The following is a 26,772-nucleotide window of genomic DNA, read 5'->3' on the forward strand; positions in this document are numbered from 1 at the left end:
CCCACTGAGAGACACTAGTTTGGATAAATCCTTTCTCAAGTAATACTTGCAACTGAGCTTTTAGTTCCCTTAACTCCGTTTGAGACATCAGATATGGAGCCATAGAAACAGGTTTAGTACCTGGATAAACCTCAATTCTAAAATCAACTTCACGATCTCGAGGTAAACCCGGTAACGCATCAGGAAAAACTTCTGGAAACTCCCTAACTGTGGGAATATCATGCAATCGCGTACCCGATAATCGAGTGTCTATCACGCTAGCAACAAAAGCAATGCATCCTTTTGACATCATTTTCTTTGCGGTCATAGCTGATATCACATTTTACATGGACTGTGACTTCTCCTCTATCACCACAATTTCAAAGCCTTCCGCATCCTTTAAGAATAATCGCTTCTGACAACAATCTACCCATCCCTGGTGTAGAGACAACCAATCCATACCCAATATGATTTCGAACTCCTCAAAAGGAAACTCCATCAAATTTTCCAAAAATACTACCCCTTGAATCTTAATTGGACATTTCCTACACACCTTAGTTACCCTTGCACTTTGACCCATAGGATTTATCGCTATCATTTCACTAGTAATTAGTTCTAAAGGAATTCCTCAAGTTCAATTAGTTTGATACTAAAGTATGAATGAGAAGAACCAGGATCTACTAGAACAAAAACAGGCTCATCAAAAAGGTGAAATGTACCTGTTATGATCTCTAGATCATTCCGATCATCATTAGTCTTAATATTATATACTCGAGCCACTCTTCGAGTCTCTTATCTTTGGCCAACCTCAGATTGACCACCAGAGCTTCTTCTCCCTCTGCTTCCTCTCCCTCTGCTTCTATTAGGTGCTGCTACTGATCTCTCAGATTGTACTGATATGTCACCATATTTCTTCGGGCAATTTCGAAAAAAGTGACCCTCTTCACCACAATTGAAACAACCACAAAAAATCAACCTACATACTCCTCCGTGTAACTTGATGCATTTTTAACATCGAGGTTTCTCTCCATGAGCTCTAGTCGAGCTAGAAGCATAGAATTGGGACTGTATAGTTTTCCGTGAAGCTGTAAAATGATCAGTTCTAATGGTGAATTGAGACCCTGAGCCCTTACCCCTTTTTGCATACTGTATAGATGAAGAAGTTTCAATTCTTTTTCCCGTCTGCATACTCTGTTCTGCCGTTAGAGTCTCCTCTTGAGCCCTTTCAATCACCTTTGCTCTAGTTATTACTTCTTGTAGGCTAGAAAAATTTAATACCAACATTATTTCCTTTATCTTCGGCCTTAAACCCTCAATGAACCAATCTCGGCGAGCTTTATCATTTGGAACAACTACTGTAGCATAACGACTGAGTTTATTATATTCAGCCTCGTATTCATGCAACGCCCGATCCCCTTGTTTTAAGCTCAAAAACCTTAGTAACATCGATCTCATGAACTGCTCCTCAATATATTTATTTTTGAACTCCTCTTAGAAGAACTGCCAATTCACCTGCACGGGCAACGCATACATCGTCTTGTTTGTCCACCATACCCGAGTCGATCCTCTGAGTAATGAAACAACTCCACCTAGTTTCTTATGATCAGAGAACTGAAAACTTTCCAACATTTCCTTAACATCATTCAACCATAAGTTTGCGTCCATCGGGCCATCACTTTCTTCTCCCCTAAACTCAAGAGCTACCAAACTTCTTAACTCATTTGGGATTAACATTCGCGGTACTGGAGGAGGAGGAGGAGGAGGTTGAAATCGTTTAAGAATAGCATCAAGAGCTTGCATAAAAGTTTTGAATTCCAGAACAGACATGCCCTGAGGTGCCGGTGCACTGGCATTGTAAGACAGAATCGGATGTTCGTTATTTTCTTCGTAGCTCTCACTACCCGATTCGTCTCTACTCTCTCACCCAGCCGCTCTTCTTGAGTTTGTAGAATAAAAAATCTATCCTATTATTCATAAAATAGTAATTACGTTAGTTAGGAGAGGCATCTTTCATATTCATTCTATACTCTATCAGTAATCTTGACAATTTTAGTGGCATGTAAACTCTTTTTATATAAAATTACACTTTCGACCGAGAATCGGCTAAAACTATAGTTCTGATACCAATAAATGTAACACCCATCTCCTGTATACCCATATGTATACAAGGAACAGATGTAACATTACCAATATTAATATTCCTAATAAGAAAATACGTAAAATTTTGTTTCATTTTTATAAAAACATTTAACTTTCTTAAAACAAAACACATCTTAACTTAAATAAACAACAAAAGAGATGTTTAAACACTTCATCATTTTACAACCGTTTAATCTAAATACTTATCAGAGTATTTTTACTAAATCATATTACATGCCAACTAAAATATAACAAAAAGTAGACAAGTATGTCATACGGTTACTGATGAGGCAACTTTGACTGGATGTCCAAAAGATCTCCTTATTACTTAACTGTATTTAACCTACACGTGAAATGAGCACACGTTAAGTATTACATAGTGAGGCATGACTAATCACAAGTAAAGTTCTAATCACAAGTTATTAGATTATACTTCTCATTCCAAAGAATCTTTAAATACCATAAGTAAGTCTATAATTTGTATCACTGATGTTTTTAACCTCATTTTTCCAACATTACTAGCATCTATAAATTCAATTGGAATTTCATAAAAACGGTATGATTTCTTTATCATTTTAGCACACAGAGTGCCCTATCTGGAAATTCATACACTTAGTATGATTTCCTTACTCTTTTAGCACACAAAGTGCCATATCTATAAATTCATACACTTAGTATGATTTCCTTACCATTTGAGCACACAAAGTGCCCTATCTGGAAATTCATACACTTAGTATGATTTCCTTACCATTTTAGCACACAAAGTGCCCTATCTGGAAGTTCATGCACTTAGTATGATTTCCTTACCATTTTAGCACACAAAGTGCCCTATCTGAAAATTCATACCCTTTGTATGATTTCCTTACCATTTTAGCACACAAAGTGCCTTATCTTGAAATTCATACACATAGTATGATTTCCTTACCATTTTAGCACACAAAATGCCCTATCTGGAAATTCATACACATAGTATGATTTCCTTACCATTTTAGCACACAAAGTGCCCTATATGGAAATTCATACACTTAGTATGATTTCCTTACCATTTTAGCACACAAAGTGCCCTTTGGTAATTCACTATACATACATCAATAAATCATACTATCATGACTACTATAGTATATAAATACATAATTAAATGCACTCACCATGCTCGCCTTGCTTAGATATCCAAAATGAGAAGATAATTATTCCGAAGTTTGGGTATTGCCTTTCGTCTTACTCGACTCAGGAGCTTGTTTGGGATCTATTTCACATTCATTAAAGACATGCATAAAGTCAATTATTAGTATGTTCCCTAACAATTATAACTTAACATTAATCAAAATATTTATTATCAACTTCCTATAACACTATCAGCCCTAACTTAACATTTTCAACCCTTAGATATCGATACCCTTGCTTATGGTATCGATACCCCCTTCACGTATCATACCAAAATTAGCTTCGAAGTAACCTAGTATCGATACCCTCATCATGGTATCGATACCCCTAAGCTATGGTACCGATACCCCCTCTAGGTACTTATACCCAAATTAGATTCAAAATTTACTGGTATCGATACCCTTACCATGATATTGATACCTCATTGCTTGGGTACCGATATTGGTTGAATCAGTATCGATACCTCTTATATAATTTAGCCTAATTCTTGCCTAGGGTATCGGTACTGTTCCATAGGGTATTGATACCCTTACCCAGATTTTCCAATTTTTCACTCGAAAATTACTCATCTTTGGGAAATTTTCATCTCCTTTACCCCTAACAATATCATATAACACTTCTTTACTTAACCTTACTAACTTTCCTTCATTTAGTCTCTTAGAACATCTAAAACCATTCAAGAACATTCTATTCTAAGAATCAAACCACTTTTTCTAATATGTTTTTAATCAAAACCAAGGTTTCTAATCTCTTATATATCTCTTTGACAAGTCAAATTTACCAATAAACATCCATAAACATTCCTATTTAAACATATACCTCAAAAACTCATTTTGTTCAATCTCTAATATTTCCTTCATAACTTAGTTTTGATCCCTTTTTATCCTTCCATAAGCTTCTAGTATACTCAATGCATCAAAACCCCAACAAAAACAAAGGAGTAAACTAATAAATTGGAAACTCACCTTTGAGCTATGGAGGAAAATTAAGCACGTGAAGAAGAATAAGAAATGGAGTTGACCAAGTTTTTCTCCCCTTTTTCCCTACTCTATACGTTAATACCTTAAAAGAATTAATTTAAAATTCATCTAATTCCTATTTGACTAAAATGTCCCTTTATTCCTCCATTACTACAATTTAGCTTTATTTATTATTCCCAAATCATTCTTATCTTTTATAAATTACTCAAATAAATTCTAAAATCTTAAATCCTTTCAATAAAGTCCCTAATTCAAAATTTTGGGGCATTACAGTCAAGCCCGGCTAACCAAATCATCAGCAATCTAAACAAAGCCCGAAAAATATGGTGCATTAAAAGAGGAAATCTTCACAAATAATATATTAGGTTCTTATTTTATTTTAAAATCTCTGTAATTCTGGGTATAAAACCTGAAATCAGTTTGTAAAAAAAGGGATTCCCTTTTCAAATTTTTGAAGCAATACAAAGCAAGAAATTGTGTTAAGTTATTTTCTCCTTTTCTCGATTATTTTTCTTTTTTTCTTCAAAGTAAAATAGAGGAGAAAAAGAAAAAGAAGATAAGGAGGGGGTTTACCTTGGGTCGAAGTTCCTCTATAGTATTCGGAAGGTCCGATCATGGATCTGGACAGTAAGGGGAGCGCACGAGATAGGAGAACAACATACTCCGGAACCAAAGCAATCCAACGGTCCGACAACAAGATCATGAGCAAAGAAGTCAAAAAGTTTCGGCGTTGATTCATCGACGATGGGATATTTTTCGGTGAAACCATGGCCATATCCGAACTCACGGCACCAAGATGAGAAAAACCCCAAATTTTGGTGGCCAACGGCCATCAGAGACGGTGGCAGCGCGACTTCTAGAAAAGTGAAGAGATAGGGGAGAGAGTTTGAGTGAAGAGAGAGTGTGAAGAGAAAAACGAGAAGAAGAAAAAAATGGTATATATAACCCAGACCAAACGACATCGTTTTGGCCCCCAAACCTGTGCGTTTTGGCGTTTGATGGCCAAACCCTCTCCGCAACCATCTCTATTTTCCTTTATTTCAATTTAGTCACCATTTTTAGCTTTTTTGTGATTTTCTTAAATAAAATTGTCCTTATTTTGTTATTTTACCATTAATGTTTTAATACTAATTTAATACTAACATTTTGACTTATTTTCTTACAGGTCCCCTATGTTTGTCGTGTTTTTGTGTTTTGGTCACTGGACCTCCCTTTTCTAATTTATTGTATTTTTATCATTCTGTTTTATTTTAATTTAGTCACTGTTTTATTTTTCCATTTATTTGAAATTGATACTGAATTTTATGTTACTACATTTTAGTCACTAATTAGTTTTGTTCTCTTTATTTATTTTTGAATTTGATGTGATACTTTCAATTTATTCATTTTGGTCACTATCTATTTCTGATTTGGCTATTATTTTTTATTTTTTTACATTTTGGTCCCTTATTGTTTACATTTGAATATTAAGTCTTAATACAACCTTGCGATGACCCGCCCTGGGGTATGATTCATGTTATTCATAGTTCGAGTAACAATTAAAATTTTATGTTATTTTAATTTCTGCTTAAAATTATTAATTGTTTACATTTTAGTCATTTCAATGCCGACTTTTAATTTTCTGCGCTGTCTAAATTTAAGTTATATATTCTGATTTCTTTACATTTAGTCCCAATTTTAGATTTTAATTATTAAACCTCTTAATTTAGATTTTAAATATTTTAGTCCTATTTTATATTATTTTTAATGGAAGTTTAATCCTTAAATTAGGCAAATTATTAATTTGGTCCTCGCTTTTGCTAGAGGTTCCAATTTAATTAGTCGAAACGTATAATTAATTAGGATTAATATAAGAGCCTCCATTTTAGAGCTAATTTCACCTTTAGTCCTTAAATTAGGAGAATTCTTAATTTGGTACTCGCTTTTGCTCGAGGTTTCAATTTAATTCCTCGAATTGCATATTGATTAAAATTAATTTAATTTAATGATAGAACCTCTACTTTAGATTAAAATTTCAATTTAGTCCCTTTAATTTAGGGAGTAATCTGAGTTGGCCCTCGCCTAAATGCTCAACGGACCATACTGATTATTCGTTTCAATAACTGGTTAAAATCAAGTAGAATTAATATTATAGCCTATATTTTTAGGTTTATGCCTCTAGGCTCCTTAATTATTCAAAATTTGACACTTTAAGCTAGAGAAAACCTTAATATACCCTTAGTTTAATTAGGGTTAATAATAAATTGTTTGATTGCATCATGTTTTAAAACTTAAGGCAATGTTCACTTATTAGGGAGTTAATAGTATATCTCCTGCAAGTATGCTCAGGGGGTGACTACTGGTGATTCCCGAAATAAGCCGACATCCTTTTCAATACCGCATCATGATTTCTAAAATATCAAGGCAATGTCTGGTTATTGGGCACAATAGTTGATCTCCTGCATTCATGCTAGGGGTGAATGCTATTGGCTTTAATAAACGAATATCATTTTCAACTTTGCATCCGTAATTATTTTTAAATTAGAGAAAGTTCGAACTCAAAATTTTTAATTTTAAATTAGGGTAATCAACTAGGCAGCAATTTTTTAGTGTTGTGAGGGTGCTAATCATTCCCCACTCATAACTAACTCCCGAACCCCTTTTTTGGTTTCATAGACATTAAACTTGGTATTTTGATAAAAATAAAATGTTTTATTAAAATCACCCAGTTTTTATGGTGTCCCGATCGCACCTTAAAATGATTGATGAGAACTCCTCACATTTCAAAACCTTTTCAAAAAAAAACTCCCAAGTCTTACCAGGTTTTTCTCCGCCTGGGCGAAAAACGGTGTCATCACACTACAATTGTAATTTAAAAATATAATTATTTTTTAATTCATCAAGTAGCATCAGTGATTAAAGGGGGTGTTGTTTTTCTAAGAAGTTCTGGGTTTGAGTTGCATCTGCATGATATGTGTACATTGTCAATGGTTAAGAAATATTATAAACAGATACTACATTGTAATTACCTACTATTCAAAAAATATATTTTTAGAAAACAAGTCACACCTTAACCTCTGTAACATCTATAATCTCAACCAAAACCATAATTGAAACCTCAACCTCCATTTAGTACCTACGGTTAAACTCAGACTGGTAATTATAGTACTAAATTATGGTCACAATGTAATATAACTTTTACATAATAAAGATTTTCAAGGTTACTGCAACACCAAAAACATAGTTATTTTCTAAAAATATCAATCAGACTATAACATCTGCAACATCTATAACCACCATTTAATACTATGATGGGGAATTGAGCCTTCGGCAAGTCCCAAAACCAGACTTACAAATCGTTCTTGGGAATCAATCGGCAAGGAGAAACTTCTTAACAGTCCTTGACAGAAACTTTAACCAATGCAATCACATCAAACTCAAGTTTCAGATCAGTAATAGCTGTATGAATTTCATCAATGCTTTGTAGCAGTGCAAAATCTGGAGACCAAGCTGGTAAAAAAGCTGAGAAATTTGGTCAGAATTTGATGCAGGCATTAATTTCTCTAAATGGGAAAGATGTTGGAAATAAAACACTCACACAAACAACTTTTATTGAAACTCAAACAAATATTACAAGAGTATTCTCACTCAAAAACAAGAACTACAACTCACTCTTATAAGACTTTGCTTCTTCACTCACTTAGAGGCTCTTAATTTTTCTTGATGCTTAAAACTAAAATGGGAAGGGGTATTTATACTACTCAAGAACAATCCTACACCACACAAATAAACTAATTTAAACCATTACAAATTCAACAAATATCTAACTCTCACCTAATTAAATTGATGTAAGCAATGACATCATTAATTAAATGATGTAAGCAATGACATCTTTAATTAAATGATGTAAGTAATGACATCAATTTAGTTTGGGTTTGGGTTTAGGCTCCCATAATGGATCAAGTTTATGATCCAACACCCTCCCTTAAACTTGATCTCGTGACCCCTAGTAGGTTCCTTAATCTTAAGAAGTCTTCGCTGGTCAGTGGCTTGGTAAAAATATCAGCAACTTGATATTGTGACTTCACATATTCAACTTCCACATCTTTTCTTGCAACACACTCCCTTATATAGTGGTAGCGAATATCAATGTGCTTGCTTCGATCATGGAATACTGGATTCTTTGCTAAGGCAATGGCTGACTTGTTGTCGACACAAACCTTGGTAGGCTCTTCTTGTATCAAACCAATCTCCTTCAATAGATTTCTAAGCCAAATTGCATGACAAACACATGAGGTAGCAGCAACATATTCCGCTTCACAAGTGGATAATGTGACAATCGGTTGTTTCTTTGACATCCATGTGAATGCAATATCTCCCATGAAAAATACGAATCCAGTAGTGCTCCTTCGATTATCTATGTCTCCACCCCAATCACTGTCGCTATATCCAACAAGCTTGTAATCATTAGAAACTGAATAGAACAAGCCAAAGTCAATTGTACCTTTCAGATAGCGAAGAATTCTCTTTGCGGCTTTAAAATGGGTGGTTGTTGGGGATTCCATGTAGCGACTAACCAATCCAACTGCGTGAAGAATATCGGGTCTCGTGCAAGTTAGATAGCGTAGACTTCCTACCAAACTTTTGAAGAATGTTGGATCTACACTTTCGCCTTCTTCATGTTTGGTCATCTTGATCCCGTATTCTGCCGGTGTGCTTATTGGCTTACAGTTCTCCATCTTGAACTTCTTCAGTATCTCCTTTGCATAGCTTTCCTGTGAAATGAAAATTCCATCATTTTGTTGCTTAACTTCAATGCCAAGGTAGTACGCCATGAGCCCCATGTCTGTCATCTCGAATTCTTTCATCATCACATCCTTGAATTCATTAAACATGCTTGGGTTGCTTCCAGTGAAGATCAAATCATCCACGTAGAGGCACACGATCAAAATATCTTCATCTTTGATCTTGATATATAGAGCATGCTCGTAGGGACATTTGTTGAAGCCATTCTCTTGGAAGTACTTGTCGATTCGGCTATTCCATGCCCTTGGTGCTTGTTTTAGCCCGTAAAGAGCCTTCTTCAACTTCAACACCTTGTCTTCATGCCCTTTGACTTCATAGCCTGATGGTTGCTGAATGTAAAGTTCCTCTTCAAGAACTCCATTTAGGAAGGCGGACTTTACATCCATCTGTTGTATCTTCCACTTGTTTTGAGCTGCCAAAGAAATGATTAGTCTGATAGTCTCCAATCGAGCAACAGGAGCAAATACCTCATCATAGTCAATTCCAGCCTTTTGACTATAGCCTTTAGCAACTAGCCTCGCCTTGTGCCTTTCAATCTCTCCTTTGGCGTTTTGCTTTGTTTTGTACACCCATTTGACACCTATCGCCTTATGTCCCTTGGGAAGTGAGGTAAGTTCCCATGTGTCATTCTTCTCAATGGCCTTGATTTCTTCGTCCATCGCATCTCTCCATTTCTTTTCTTGTACCGCTTCTTGAAAGCTCACTGGTTCACAATCGGCAAACAGACAAAATAATGTAAGATTATCTTGTCGTTCAGTTACCTCATAGAGATCTCTAAGGCTTCTTGTGCGTTGCACAACTCTTTCACTTTGACTCCCACTTGACGATGATGAAGGTGATGAGTCTCCTTGAGTGGTTGATGTTGGTGAAGTGGGTGGAGTTGCAAGCTCTTGTTGAGATTCATCTAGTTGCTCCCTCATTGTCTGCTCATCTTCTTCAAACTGAGGAAAGAAATTGAAGTCATCTGTATGAGAGTTAAAATCCCATTCTCCTTCTTCGTTGAAGACCACATCTCGACTAATCACAAACTTCTTATTGTCTGGATTGTACAACTTGTAACCCTTCGAATTAGCATCATAGCCGATGAAGATAAAACTCTCGCTTTTATCATCAAGCTTCGTTCTTCTCTCGTCTGGTACGTGAACATGGGCTATACTTCCAAAGGTTCTCAAGTGGGAAATGCCAGGCTTTCTTCCACTCCATGCCTCTTGCGGTGTCTTTCCCCATACACTTCTTGTTGGAGATCGATTTGACAAGTAGACTGCACACGATATTGCTTCCGCCCAAAATTCTTTGGGTAGTTTCTTGCTTTTGAGCATGCTTCGTGCCATGTCGAGGATTGTTCTATTCTTTCTTTCTGCCACACCATTTTGCTGGGGGATCTAGGAACTGTCATTGGTCGACGAATTCCATTTGCTTCACAGAACTCTTGAAACTCCTTGGAAGTAAATTCTCCACCTCGATCGGATCTCATGGCTTTGATCTTTCTACCGCTTTCTCTCTCCACTGCTGCTTTGAACTTCTTAAAGACTTCAAAAACTTCTGACTTCTGTTTCAAGAAATATACCCAGGTTTTTCTTGAAAAATCATCAATGAAGAGAAGAAAATAGTTATTGTTACCGAGAGAGCTTGGCTTGATCGGTCCACACACATCGGTATGGATGAGCTCAAGTGGCTTCTTAGCTCTTGTCTCTGACTCCTTTGGAAAGCTTTTCCTGAATTGTTTCCCGACTAGACACCCTTCACAGAGTTGGTCAGGATGGTTGATGTGAGGTAGTCCTTTCACCATCTCCTTCTTAGATAATAGCTCTAGACCTCCAAAATTGAGATGCCCAAATCGAAGATGCCAAAGCCATGATGCATCTTTGTAGCAAGCTTTCAGGCACTTTGGAACATCATTTTGTATGTTGATCAAGAACATTCTATTCTTTGACATCGGCACTTTAGCAATGAAGTTATTCTTATCATCTTTTATAGAAAGATTATAATTATTCATATGAATATCATAACCTTTCTCTACCAGTTGCCCTAAACTTAAAATGTTACTTTTCATATTGGGCACATAGTAGACATTTGAAATAAATTGATGTCTCCCATCTTTCAAACGGATAAGAATGTTACCTCTCCCTTTCACTGCTATTGTGGAATCATCTCCAAACGAAACATTTCCACTTACTGACTCGTCTAGCTCCACAAACATGTCTTTCCTTCCACACATGTGATTGCTTGCACCACTGTCAAGATACCAGGAATTTGCTTGGCCACCATCAGTTTCCTTTCGTGCTAGAAGAAGAGTTTCTTTGCCATCTGTCTTTTCCTCCACGTAATTGGCCTTCTCCTCAATTTTGTTGTTGGGAGCTCTACATTCTGAAGCATAATGCCCAAATTTTTGACAATTATAACATCGAATTTGAGATTTGTCATACTTTGAGTTTGGATTAATTCTTCCACGGCCTCGTGTTGAGCTTTCTCCTTTCTCATAGTTGTTGTTGGAATTGTTATTGTTGTAATTCCAGCCTCGTCCACGACCTCGACTTCCACCTCGTCCATGGCCTCTACCTCTGCCTTGGCCACGTTGGTTTCTATCATTGCGTTGGCTCTCATGCATATCCTTGAGTTGCAGCTTGAGGAGTTGCTCAGTAAACTCATGCTTCTTTTTATGCTTCTCTTCGTATGCTTGCAATGATCCTTGGAGCTGTTCGATCTTCATTTCTTCCAAGTCTTTAGTTTCTTCAATCGTCACGACGATGTGCTCAAATTTGGGATCCAACGAACGGAGTATCTTCTCTATTATCCTCACATCGTCTAACTTTTCACCATTTCTTTTTAATTGATTAGAAACAGCTACTACTCTTGAGAAATAATCTGAAATAGACTCAGATGCTTTCATGTTTAAGGATTCGAATTCACCTCTTAATGTTTGGAGACGAACCTTCTTCACTTGCTCGGATCCTTTGTAAGAGGTTTGCAGCTTCTCCCACGCTTCCTTGCTAGAGCTTGCACTTGAAATCTTTTCAAAACCATCATCATCTAATGCTTGATAGATTAGGTAGAGAGCTTTCTTGTCTCTCTTTCTTGAATCCTTCAAAGTTGTCTTTTGATCTGGTGTAAGAGTAGCAAAACATCATCATCCGCATGCTCATTATAGCCTTTCTCTATGATATCCCACACATCTTGTGATCCAAGAAGTGCCTTCATTTTGATACTCCAATTGTCGTAGTTGTTGTTGTTGAGTGTCGGAACTTGGAATGGTGCCATACCATTTGCCATATCTCTCAATATAATGAGATTTTGTAAAATCCGATTGCACGGATGAATCCGGAACGATGAAAAAAAACTTTGGAGGGACTTGGACAACTCGGTCAAGAGCTCCAACTCGGCTGAATCGGCTCAACTCGGTGAGTCAACTCGATTTTCTGGCAGCAGTCTTCCGGCGGTGCGTGGCGGTGCGTCAGAACTCAGATTGAGAAAATTCTGGCGGCGTCGTATTCCTCTCGTCGAGACCTTCGATCTTTCCAACTCTCTCTGATGCCACTTTGTTGGAAATAAAACACTCACACAAACAACTTTTATTGAAACTCAAACAAATATTACAAGAGTATTCTCACTCAAAAACAAGAACTACAACTCACTCTTATAAGACTTTGCTTCTTCACTCACTTAGAGGCTCTTAATTTTTCTTGATGCTTAAAACTAAAATGGGAAGGGGTATTTATACTACTCAAGAACAATCCTACACCACACAAATAAACTAATTTAAACCATTACAAATTCAACAAATATCTAACTCTCACCTAATTAAATTGATGTAAGCAATGACATCATTAATTAAATGATGTAAGCAATGACATCTTTAATTAAATGATGTAAGTAATGACATCAATTTAGTTTGGGTTTGGGTTTAGGCTCCCATAATGGATCAAGTTTATGATCCAACAAAAGATCAGTAATCATGTTCATCAAGCTACTTCAATGGATTGTCATCTTCAACTTCTCAAACAGGAAGTTCATTGCTTCAGCCTTATTCCTTTCCCCCATTTTCAACGGTGCCTTTAAACCATATTCTGATTACATGGAACTCAATAATTAACAGAATAGGTAAAACAAGGGCTCTCTGAGATTGTTATTCATAATGTTTTTGCAAATAAGAATCATTGTGGAAAAATTAATTGATTTTAAGCATTTTATCTTAAAAAAAAACTGTAAAGAGATGTATGCTATTTCATCTACAAATTTAAATAAGCACTAAATATCAGCTTTATTGAAGATTATAAATGGCTTAGTTTATTGCAATTTGTCTTATCGGGATCGATCAAGAGACGCAAAAGGCAAACAGTGAGTTTCCTGCAGTGAATTCTGGATTGTTGAATCCAATACTAACCTTGTATCCATGTCCTATGTAAACACATGCATTGCTAACTGACGCGCCACCGTATATGGTGGCCCCTGTGTTATAAGACCACAAGATTTCTCCTGTGTTTGCATTCATGGCATAAATTGGTCCTTGCTTAAATGTCGAACCACCGAATAGAACTCCGTTTGCCACGGTCACAGGGCCACTGGCTGTAGCATTGCTAGGGTCGGCTGTCGACCAAAGGATGTTGCCATTTTTAGAACCCATTGCTACCCATCCGCCACCAGTAGTGACCTTTGTGGATGGCTTTAAGGTGAAGTTTTTGCGCCCAGAGTTAGCAATGTTGGTGTAGACTCTCTTTTCATCTGTGGCAGCTCCCCATGTTCCTCCGCCGGCGAGACCACCAGGTCCAGCTTGCCGCATTCCAAAAGTACCAGTTGAATTTAAGGATGTAATGAACATGTTTCAAGGATGTAATGAACATTTAAGATATCTTACTGTGGACCATATAAGGTTGCCATTGTCACGGTCTAAAGCCCAAGCAACTCCACTTTTCTGAACAGCAACAGCAAGGTCTCGCATAGTTCCATTAACATATGTGGTTAGCATCATTGGTGCAGCTGCAAAATCAGCATCGGGGTTGGGAGGAGGAGGACACTTCGGGTTCGACACATTGTTGTTGCATGCGAAAAACCAAACATCATAACTGACGCCAGACAGAATAACGATTATCCTGTAGGTTAGTTCCAACAGGTGATTCACAAGAGAAAATTCGCCCAAAAACCAGAGAAAAAGTCTCTAGAGTTTAATAAAATATTATAAAATCAAAAACTATCCAAAATCAGTCCACAAGTCGAACTGTTATAGCCAAAAATATTGTTTATCGGAATTTTACCAAAAATAGCAAAATCCCGAAAATCACTCTTAATTGAAATTCAAAATAAAATAAGCAATCTGCAAAAAATCCGGCCGAAATTGGATTTAAAATGACTTCCTAATTGACAATCAAAATATTACCATAAATAGTAAAAAATATCTAAATCTAGTGATTCGGAGGGGAAAACGACAGAATTTGAGGTCTAAAAAAGGTCACATGGAGCATAGCTCATGTGGACAGCGTGCGCGTCGAAAAGAGCTTTCTGGATTGGGGTCTTATGCGCGACTCTGACACCCGTAGCCAAAGTTATGGCCAAAAGACTGAAGCACACTCAAAACGGCCCCAATGAGGAACATATCACAATCAATTCCCGCCTTTGCGCTGATCTGCCAACTCATGGTATCTCAGAGCCATCAAGGTGCAATCTGACAGCTCAGCATCATCTGTCTCGGATCCCTCTGCACCAGTCACCCCGGGTTGGAAAGAACTCGTCCTCGAGTTCAGAGTAGTGTCATCAGAATCCACAAAACAATGACTCAGATGCTTCACATTAAAGACATCAGAAGTCTTCAAGTGACTGGGAAGGCGCAACCTGTAAGCATTATCATTGATCTTCTAAACGACCTCACAAGGTCCAATATTCTGATCCTTAAGCTTATTATACTCACCAACAGGAAAACGATCACGAGTTAATACAACCCAAACAAAATCACCAACATCAAAAAGTACCTGACGACGATGATTGTCAACCCAAGTCTTGTACTTGGTATTGCTCTCATGAATGGTCTGTTTCACCTGCTCATGGATACCCCGAAGATACTTTGTCATCTCATATGCTTTAGGACTAAAACGTCCTATACGTGGAATAGGGGCTAAGTCCAGCACCCCGGTTGGGTTCTGACCATAGACAATCTCAAATGTGCTTAAACTTGTGGTTCTGTTTTTTGATCTGTTGTAGGCAAATTCTACCTAAGGCAATGCCAAATCCTACTATTTCGGCTTCGTTCCTGCTAAACACCTCAAAAGGTTTCCCAAACTTCTGTTAACCACCTCGGTCTGGCCATCCGTCTGGGGGTGGTAGGCGCTATTGAAATTCAACTGCGTTCCCAGTTTCCCCCACATGCTCTTCCAGAAATGACTGATGAACTTAGTATCACGATCTGAAGTGGTGGATCGAGGAACACCATGTAAATGCACAATCTCCTTGAAATAAAGATGGGCAATCCGGTCAGCATCCATAGTCTTTCTGCAAGCTACAAAATGAGCCATCTTGGAAAACCTGTCAACCACAACAAAGATAGAATCCGAGGCCCTTTGGGTGCGGGGTAAGCCTAGTACAAAATCCATCCTGACATCAAAACAAGGAGCTTCAGGAACATGTAAGGGAGTGTACAAGCCCGCATTGGTGAGAACTCCCTTAGACCGTTGGCACACATAACAACGGTCCACATAATGGGCCACATCACTAGTCAACTTGGGCCAATAAAAGTCAGAAGAGATATGGGCAAGGTCTTATCTCGACCAAAGTGTCCCTCATTATGAAGTTCACTTATAATTTGCTGCCTCAATGAACAATCTGGAATGCACAACTATAATCCACGAAACAGATACCCATTATGCAAAACAAAATCATGACGGTGACCCTCAGTTACCTCCTGAAATATTCTTCCAAAGAAAGGATAAGTTGCATACATATATGTGAACGTCTCAAAGCCTGCAACTTTGGTATTCATGGTGGTGAGGAGTAAGGTACGATGACTCAGGGCATCTGCGACGCGGTTCAAACTCCCTGCTTGGTGCCTCAGCGTAAAAGTGAATTCTTGCAGGTATGCCACCCACTTGGCATGACGTCTACTCAGCTTGTGTTGGACATTGATGTACTTCAAGGCCTCATGATCAGTAAATAGAATAAACTCCTTCTGTACTAGGTAGTGACGCCAATGCTTCAGTGATTGAACTATGGCATAGAACTCCAAGTCATAAGTGGAGTAGTTTTTTTTATCCTGATAGCTTCTCACTAAAAAAAGCAACCGAATAGACTGCATGACTCAGAACACCACCAATGCCAACGCCAGATGCATCACAATTTACCTCGAACACTTTGTCAAAATCAGGAAGTGACAAAACTGATGCCTCGGTCATCTTCTGCTTGACCAGTTGAAAACTGGCCTCTGCCTCCTCAGACCACTGGAAATCACGCCCCTTGAGGCATTCTGTGATAGGGGCAATTAGAGTACTGAAATTTCTAATGAACCAACGGTAGAAAGATGCCAATCCATGGAAACTTCGGATGTTATGTAAGGTCCTTGGTCTGAGCCACTCCAAGACTGCATCTATCTTTGACTGATCTGCATGAACACCATCAGTAGACACAACAAAACCAAGAAAAGTCACAGAAGTAGTGAAGAAAGAACACTTCTTTTTATTGACGAACAAGCACTCTTTTTTCAGCATCTCAAAATCAGCACGGAGGTGATCAAAGTGTGAAGTCCATGTCGGACTATAAATGTGGATATCATCGAAGTAAACTACAAAAAATTCCCCCATAAAAGGTCGCAAGACCTGATGCCTAAATCTCATGAACGTACTGGGCGCATTGGATAGCCCAAAAGGCATGACCATCCACTCATACAAACCTTGAGGCATTTTAAATGATGTCTTCCACTCATCTCCATGCCTTATTATGATTTGGTGGTATCCGCTTTTAAGGTCAATTTTTGAGAAGATCTTAGAACCGGATAGCTGATTTAACATATCATCTAGATGGGGAATTGGAAACTGGTACTTCACTGTAATTCTGTTGATCGCTCGGCTGTCAACACACATACGCCAAGAACCATCTTTCTTTGGCACTAGCAGGGCAGAGACTACACATGGGATCATACTCTCTCGGATATAGCCCCTCTCCAACAACTCTTTTACCTGTCGCTGTAACTCTTCAGCCTCCTTGGGACTGACGCGATATGATGGTCAATTTGGTAAACTTGACCCAGGAACAAGGTCAATTTGTTGCTGAATATCCCTCATAGGTGATAGCCCAAGAGGAGGATCCTTTGGCATCAAGTTAGAGAATTTTGCTAGCAGCCGCTGTACCTCTACTGGTAAATCCGTATCCACGTTTACTACACTATTCTTGCAAGGTAGTAAGGCAGAGACCACGCCTCCATGCTCAATCTAATCTAAAAACCTGGACATAGAAAGCAGGTTAGTATTATTGGTTACCGGGGTAGGAGTGAGTCCTTCCCGCCGGGGCGCCAACACAATCTTGTTTCCCTTGATGCTAAGGGAATATGTATTCTTCCGTCCGTCATGAATGACACTGCGATCATATTGCCAAGGTCGACCCAACAATATATGACAAGCATCCATATACACAACATCACACCAGGCATTATCAAAATATTTTCTACTAATTGAAAAAGATACGAGACATCGCCTATCAACTATTACCTCACTTCCTTTATTTAGCCATGATAACTTGTATGGTTTAGGATGACGGTCCGTCTTCAACTGCAATTTCTGGACAACCTCCTCGGAAACTACATTCTCACAACTGCCACTGTTAATGATCATTTTGCAGACTTTATCTGCAACTGTGCAGGTCATGTGGAAAATACTGGTTCTCAACCAATCGTCCCCTGAATCACCCTTGGGGGTAAGTAGACTCTTTCTAACGACCAGAGTCTCATGACCATCTCCATACAGCACATCATCAGTCTCATCATCGTCATACACGGGTTCGCTAATCTCCTCAGTCTCGTCTTCCGCGTTTTTCTCAATCAACAAATGTTTGCCCTTTTGACTAGCAGGCTTCCTGCAATCAGTCGCCCTATGCCCTTGTTCACCACAACGAAAACATCTAATAGTAGGGTTAGAATTACCCTGCGGTGGCTGCTGAGCAGGACGGGAATCCTGAGGGTGAACTGGTCGACTGTTGTGATCGTTTCTGATCACTGGTCTCCTGTTTTTCTATTTTTCAACAGCAAGTGCACGCTGGTATGCTTCCGAAACACTCCACAATGAATGAAGGCTGAGGACATCTTGCAAAGGTTGGCGTAAACCCCCCAAATATCATGCCACCATCTGCTCATCCGTCTCAGATAAATTGTTCCGGACGACCAATTGGTAAAACTCCTCCGTGTAATCATCGACTGATCGCGCGCCCTGCCTCAACACATGAAGTTGCTGAAATAAGGTTTGCGTATAGCCGAAGGGAAGGAAGTGACCCTTCATCTTCATCTTCATCTTCTCCCAATCAGTGATCTTGGCCTTGCCCTATCTTTCTCGTGAACGTCGCAACTATTCCCACCACGCAGATGCTCTGCCCTTGAGTTTGATGGCGATCAATTTCACTTTCATACGATCGGGGACTTCCTTATATTCAGAAATATGCTCCACTTCATTAATCCAATCCACGAATCCCTCGGCCTGTAACGTACCAAAAAACTCAGGGAGATCAACCTGAAAACCGAGGTCTCCATGACGCTCCTCCCGACCACGGTGCTCCCGGTGCTCCCGGAATTGAGCACGATTGTGATATGGGTTTTCGAAAGTGGAATTGGTATCGTGGTCAGAGGCCTCATGATCCTCGAAATCCTGCACCGCCAGGCGCTGGGTTAATTCTGCGACTTGCCTCTGCAAATCCGCAATCACCACATCCTGAACGCTGCGATCACGGCGTTGGGCTTCCTCATTCGGAACCTGCTCACGACGACCACGACCACAACCTCCAGCCATTGAAACTGGTGAAATTTCCCAAGAAGATGTTGAAGCTCTGATGCCAACTGACGCCAGACAGAATAACGATTATCCTGTAGGCTAGTTCCAACAGGTGATTCACAAGAAAAAATTCGCCCAAAAACCAGAGAAAAAGTCTTTAGAGTTTAATAAAATATTATAAAATCAAAAACTATCCAAAATCAGTCCACAAGCCGGACTGTTGTAGCCAAAAATCTTGTTTATCAGAATTTTACCAAAAATAGCAAAATCCCGAAAATCACTCTAAATTCAAATTCAAAATAAAATAAGCAATCTGCAAAAAATCCGGCCGAAATCGGATTTAAAATTACTTCCTAATTGACAATCGAAATATTACCATAAATAGTAAAAAAATATCTAAATCTAGTGATTCGGAGGGAAAAACGGCAGAATTTAAGGTTGAAAAAAGGCCACATTGAGCATAGCTCATGTGGACAGCGTGCGCGTCGAAAAGAGCTTTTCGGATTGGGGTCTTATGCGCGATTCTGACATCCGTAGCCAAAGTTATGGCCAAAAGACTGAAGCATACTCAAAACGGCCCCAATGAGAAACATATCACAATCAATTCCCGCCTTTGCGCTGATCTTCCAACTCATGGTATCTCAGCACCATCAAGATGCAATCTGACAGCTCAGCATCATCTGTCTTGGATCCTTCTGCATCAATAACCCCCTAACTGATTGAACCACTTGATCTTTCCTCTGTCCAAATCAAGAGCTAGAATTGAATCCGAGTGGTTTTCGGGTTGCACACATTCATCATTAGTAGGTGTATCTGTTCGATTGTTTTGTCTCTCCTGACAATCTCTTACCCTTTTAGGTGCCGAGTAGAGGTTTCCTGTGGCAATATACAAATGGTTCCTTCGGATATCGATCGACGGGCTGCTTCCCCAAAGGGTGGCTCCGGCATACTACCCGAGGCGGCCGAAATTGTCAGGCAACATATAGGTTCGCCACAGGATTTTTCCAGTCCGGGCATTTAGTTTAACAAAACTTCCTCGAAAGAAACAACATTGTTCAACGCTGACAGTCACCTCTACTGAAGATGTGCCAAAGTAGAAATGTCCCTTGTAATAAGTTCCCGACATGGTGATGACTGCTTTGTAGTGTTTATCGAGTTGGGCTAACCAGAGAAGTCGCCCATCCGATCGTCGAACTGCAACAACATAAGCCGGTCCACTAAGTCCAAAGATAACCAGATCATCTGCCATCACCGGAGTGGATCTCGACACTGTTGCATTGGCGTCGACATTGGATATAACTCCTGTTGAATTAAGACCAGTCAGCTGTCGCAAATTTTTCTTCCAAACAAGACTTCCGTCTGATACTTTGATGGCATAAATGTATCCATTCCAGCTGGGGAAATAAAGGGTTCCATCAAAAATTGCTGGTGTTGCAGAAATATCTCGACTTGCAAAAAATTTCCACTTCAATCGTAGCCTTGAAGCTGTTCTTGGGCTTATCTTGGTTTCAGTGTCCGCAAATCTCCTGTTTAGCATATTTCCTCCTTGGTTTAGCCAGTCCTGCACATCATCATTGTCACCTTTAACAAAACTACTTCACTATTTGACATAGGAATTTAAATTACGGTTACGATTGTATTTTTTATTGTATTACATTTATCATGATTATGAACATAACATATATTGCGGTTACAGCAAGTATTGCGGTGATGAATTTTTTAGATTCATATAATTTATTGTGAAACATAATAATTTTAATTGTCACACAACAGACTATTATACTTTTTATTTTATTATAACTGAACAATAACTGGAATAACAGTCTCTTATTAGCCACTACCCGTTAAATTATGATCGTGATTCACTACTATCAGTATGATTTTGTTTCACATCACTATTTTCTAAGATAATAGTTTTGGAAGGTATTGTTATCGTTATATAATGTTAGAAATATAACAATTCGAGACAATAAAATAAATAAAAAAATATAAAAATAAATACACAATTGGAGACAAGTTGAATCAATAGTTATATAATTGGATTTGCATCTTGCATGAATACATGAGGCAAAATTTCAACTCAAATCATTTAATAACATATTAGCGGATTGCTGTATATAAACATTTTCTATGCTTGTTATCCGACTAATATGGAATATGGATTTTTTTCATTTTCCTTACACAATGCATAAGTATCATATTTTGAGAATTAATTTCTCATTCATCACTCAAACGTTTTGAGCATATGAGATATTTTTGTAAAGATCTCATAGAATAGAATATGAATCAATAAATTACTATTTGTCAAAAAGATTGAAATTTTCATTATATTTTTTTTAAAAAAAATTAGACTATGTATGTCCCCTTACGTTTTAAAAATTAGATTAAAAGTTTTGAATTTTATATTCATATAAATGTCTTGTACTATAATCGTCTAATTATTAAATAAATTAAATTAAAACTAATTCTCATAATAAACTATATATGTTTAATTGATATTTATAAAAATAACTTAAAATAAATAAATAAATCTTATTAAAAGGTGGAAACGATGCAAATAATAATTACATATAACTTTTTTCCTTCAATCGCAACAATAAATTATGCACGTATGATATTAAATGAAATCAAAAACGTGGCACGGAAGTATAAATTATTTTTGATATTAATAATATATGAATAATGTATTTTTAATTGTTAAAGTAAAATTTTCATAAAAAGTTTGGGACATATAAAATCATGGATAGTTATCAAAACAAGATTCTACATTAATTCCATTAAATTTATAACATTTTTTTCATAATCACAAAATAATTAGCAAATATCAATTAAATTAATAAATATATGTTTAGGGATTAGTTGTAGGTTGTGTTTGATGCTCCATTAATGGTTGACTGCTTGGCATGACTGAGTTGTGCGGGTCTTATTGAGAAGAGGATATTTTCGATACTGTCAATTTGTATCGTTTGATTATTATAGATAGATCATATAGTCATAAATTAATTTTAAAAAATAAAGTGGAGTTTCAATATCCAAGATAACAAAGTTGCCCACAGCTATGAATTTAAGAAACATTAATTGAAGTACGAACCTACGTGACTTCGGTGTTAAATAAATTATTGTTATTTTTAAAATTTTAAGTTAGAGCATTAAAAATATTAGGAGTACGATTATTTAATGTTTAAAAAATTAAAAATTATCTTTAAAAATATATTACTTTATACTTACCTCATTTTTAAAAAAAAAATATTATTTGAATCAATTAAATTAAAAGTGCACCCTTCTAATTGGAGATTCAATTATTTGGCACAATACCTAATTCCACAAGTCAATGAAAGTTTTCTTCGTCAAAATGGTGGCATGTGTGGTTATGACGCAAATTGCGTTAGCTGGTTTTTGTTTGTAGGGGCATTTATTTTCGGATATCGAATATTATTTTTATTTAAAATTTTGGATATCTATACATTCGAGTTATTAAATTTGTGATATGTATCTTATTTGAAAAAGTCAAATATCAAAATTTTCGGATATATGAATATTTTGATCTAAACATAAAATTTAATTTGAGAAAAAAATTATATATAAAATTTAAATTTTTTGGCTTTATATCTTTATAAGCATATTTTATACCTCTATTGTATTTTTTATACATTTAATTATTCACACATAATAATTAATTAAACATTCTAATTTTTATTGAATTAGAGTCTTAGTTGGTTATTGAATTACTTATCTGTTGAGCTAAATAGTGTCTAAACTCTAAAGACCCAATTGTTATCGGATTTTCGAATAATCTGAAATTAGAATTTACTTGATTCATATTCAATTCGATTTTTATCGAATATTCGATCTAAATATTTGAAAATAAAAAAAAAGATCAAATTTTTCATTTTTCATATCAGATCATATCGGTTTTTTTACAGACCTCTATCCAGCAGCACTTGCTTTTATTAAAAACAAGTTAGACAAAAGAACACTAAATTTTAGAATGCCTGCGTTTTAGTCATCGAAATAGAAAGAATCATTTGAATTATGGAATTAAAGAAAACTTTGATTTCGTTCATTGAGTCATTAGATCATCAATAAGAACTAATACGGAACACTCGCATGTCAACATTTTTTAAATAAATTAAAAAGGTCCGTCTAGCTCAGTTGGTAGAACACAATGCTCTTAACTTTGTGGTTATGGGATCGAGTCCCACTGAGGGCAATTCATAACAGAGGTCTTCCACGGAAGCTGCTCTCAACCTGGCGTTGGGGATAACCTACTACCCTATCTCCCCTTATCCCATTATATATGGAAACATGATTAGCTAATTTATTTTATTTATTTTAGAAAGGTCCATGAACTAACCACTTAATTAAGTTTCTTGAATATTCTTCGCAAAATAATATTTTGAAGAATGATATTGAACCTTTATAACACAAATAATAAATATTATAGAAATATACTTATAATATTAAATAAAATATATTCAATTTAAACGAGGGTTGCAAGCTGTGGAGGGGTGTTGAGAACATCATCAGGCTATGTAAGAGAAATTGGATTGATTTACCGTTAATGAGGCCGTAGATATTGTAGAATATTTTTGATGATATTGTAGAAATTTCGTTGGTGCAATTTATATGTATCAAGAATTCAAAATAGAATGACAGATCATTTAACTAAGGAGGGTATGAAAAGGTCTGAGCTCTTTAAAGTTTGGTGGTGATAAAGGGTAAATCATGTGTAGAGTATTTTGCATTAATTGGGTCATGTTCTATCTTTTTTTTTTTTTTTTTTGAAAGAGGGTACTTTGTATTTTAAACGAATGTAAAGTACATTACCTCAATGCTCTCATTAAAAACCTCCCTAATCCTAAATGGAGAAAAAAGAGTGAACCAAGAGGTGGAAGGAAACAAATACAATGACAAACACATAAATCCAGCATAACAAACCCCATACCACAAGAATGCTCACACAAACACCTATACACATAAACTCCAATCATAACATATTGGACTACCGAACCTGAACTAAAAACGAAACAAACATCAATATGGATGGTCCGCTCCACTGCGAGACCCAGATACACCAAACCTGAAAAACACTACATAACACCAAAACTTCATCGATCTTCAACAAGCATGCAAAAACAGCGAAACATTCCTTAACACTCCTCCACTATTATGCCACCGCAAAAACCTCGTGCATAGGAATCACATACTCACCCTTCATATTGTATGCTTCTTGTATTGCTTAGTTATCTATCTGGTATAATAGCTCTATCCGAGTTGTATTATATTCTTTTTCTTTTATTTAAGATTAAGAAGATTTTTAGTAAGACACACAATCTAAATTCTATTAATTATTAATAAATTATTTTGCCGTAAAAATAGAAAAACAAAAAAATCCTAAAAATTCAATGATTATTAGTCTATAAAATCAAATCTCTATTTAAATCAAAAACCATTACATTATCAATTCAATCTGTCGACATTTTAATATTAAATAAATATAGCAAATAGTGTTCTTCCTAATCATGTGACAGTACCTTAGCCAACAACTTAACGTATTTTGATACAAAAGCACACAAAAATAGATTAAACGTCTTGTACACAAAAGGCAAAGAGTGAAGTTCCAGAAGAAAAAGTTGGAAAAAAGGCTCCTAAATTAACCTTATATCCATTACAAACATAAACGCATCCATCATTCACCGACATTCCACCATACACTGTTGCTCCTGTCTCATATGACCACAATATTCTCCCATTTTCAGCATCAATGGCATATAGGTCCTTGTTTATATGTTGAACCGGCAAAAACTACACCATTGGCTACGGTCACAGGCCCAGTAGCCATGGAATTGCTTGGATCCGCCGTCGACCATAAGATCTCGCCACTGTTAGCATCATCCATTGCCACCCATCCACCCGCTGTCGTGTTTATTTCCGATGGTCTCAAAGTAAAATTCTTGAATGCTGAGTTGGCTATGTTGGTGTAGACCTTCTTCGTATCCGTAGCTGCGCCTCCTCCGCCTGCTCCACCAGGTCCGGCCTCCTATACATACAGGACATGTATAAATATAAGTGAAGCATTAGAAGGAAAACTATGGATACTAAATGATGAATTGAAGCCAAATTACAGTAGACCAAATAAGTTCACCATTGTCTCTGTTTAGAGCCCAAGCAAAACCACTTTTCTGGACAGCAACAACAATATCTCGCTTAGTTCCATTGACTTTGATGCTAGTAATCATCGGTGCCTCGGCGAAATCGGCATCGGGATTCTGACCGGGAGGGCAGTTTGGGGTCGAAAGATTGTTGCAGGCAAAGAACCAAAGATAGCTGACGGAACCACTTGATAGCACCTGCGTCCAAATCAAAAGCTAGGATTGAATTTGAGTGGTTTTCAGGCTCAATACACTTGTCTGGACTAGTTGGCACTGTTTGATTGTTCTCGGCTTCTTGGCATTGGAGTATACGAAGAGGAGCCGAATACAGATTCCCGGTGCCAACATAGACAAGGTTTCGAGTGGCATCGATCGATGGACTGCTTCCCCAGATACTTCCTCTGGCGTACTCGCCTTTTTGCCCGAAATTATCCGGTAGAGTGAAGGTTTGCCATAGGACTTTGCCGGTCCGGACGTCTAATTTGGCTAAGCTGCCGCGGAATGTGCAGCATTGCTCGATGCTCAGACTTTCTTCTTGTGAAGATGTGCCGACGTAAAAATTTTTTACCTGCAAGTTTGAAACTGAACGCTAAGTTAACGTAATAAGATTACACATGCACGTTGTCCATGATTATCTATCCAAGAACAATGGTGCTTCATATTTATGAAGGTTTAATGTAAAATATTGATCCCAAATAATTTGGTTTTGAATATATTTCACTCTAAATTCAAACTAATATTTAATTTTTAAATTAACAATTAAACTGATAAATGAACATGATTAATAATATTAATATTTTAAGAAAAATCAAAATATAAAATTAATATAAAATTAGACAACATTTAAGTTAAATTATTATAATAACATTCTTTTAATTTTTTTACTAAATAGTACCTAAAAAATTTAATTCCTAAAAACAACTACTTTTCCATATAAATGAAAGGTGTGCTTACTTGGTCTTTTGAAAGACTCTTCCTCAAAGAAGCGTCTTTCCTAATGTGACAACTCCAAGAAGACGTCAATATTGAGAGAAACAACCCATGTGATCTATCACATAAATAAAAACACTTCCTCAAGGAAGAGTGCTATTCTAAAAATAAAGTGTTTTGAATGCTATTTTGATAAAAATAAATAAAAATTTTATTTTAATAATTTAACCCAACATTTGAGATATTTGGAATAATTAATAAAAATTATAATATTCCTCTAGTTGGCTTTTACTCAATTATAGGCCTTAATATAAATAATCTATGCAGCCTGCAGCATATTGGCCTTATCTAATTGTGCTCTAAAGTGTCAAACAAGATATTTATTATTTGGTATATCAATTGGTATATAATCAATAGACCAATTAGTCTCGATTGAGTATTTTAAAAGTAAGAGGGATCATTTCAATCCATTTTATTCTATTTACAAACGTTAGGATTTGAACTCTTGATCTTGCGTAAGAGTTCTAGTATCTCATTCCACTAGATTGCTAGTGTCTAACAAGATTTTTATGACAGCTGAATTCTTTCCATCAAATTGCAGCACTATATATCACAATACTGATTCTAAAGTCAGAAATGACGGTCCGTATAAGCAGAATTTAATTCAATCTAAATCTATAGTAAGATATGCAT

The 26,772-nt window shown here is 36.8% G+C and overlaps 1 pseudogene; it reads right to left on the reverse strand.

Annotated features, from left to right (window-relative positions):
• Positions 1–322: 322 nt before the first annotated feature.
• LOC120138456 overlaps positions 323–26,772 on the reverse strand; it is a 28,043-nt pseudogene continuing 1,593 nt past the window's right edge.

Source organism: Hibiscus syriacus, unplaced genomic scaffold, assembly GCF_006381635.1.
Source record: "Hibiscus syriacus cultivar Baekdansim isolate YM2019G1 unplaced genomic scaffold, ASM638163v2 tig00110692_pilon, whole genome shotgun sequence".
NCBI classification, from domain to species: Eukaryota; Viridiplantae; Streptophyta; class Magnoliopsida; order Malvales; family Malvaceae; genus Hibiscus; species Hibiscus syriacus.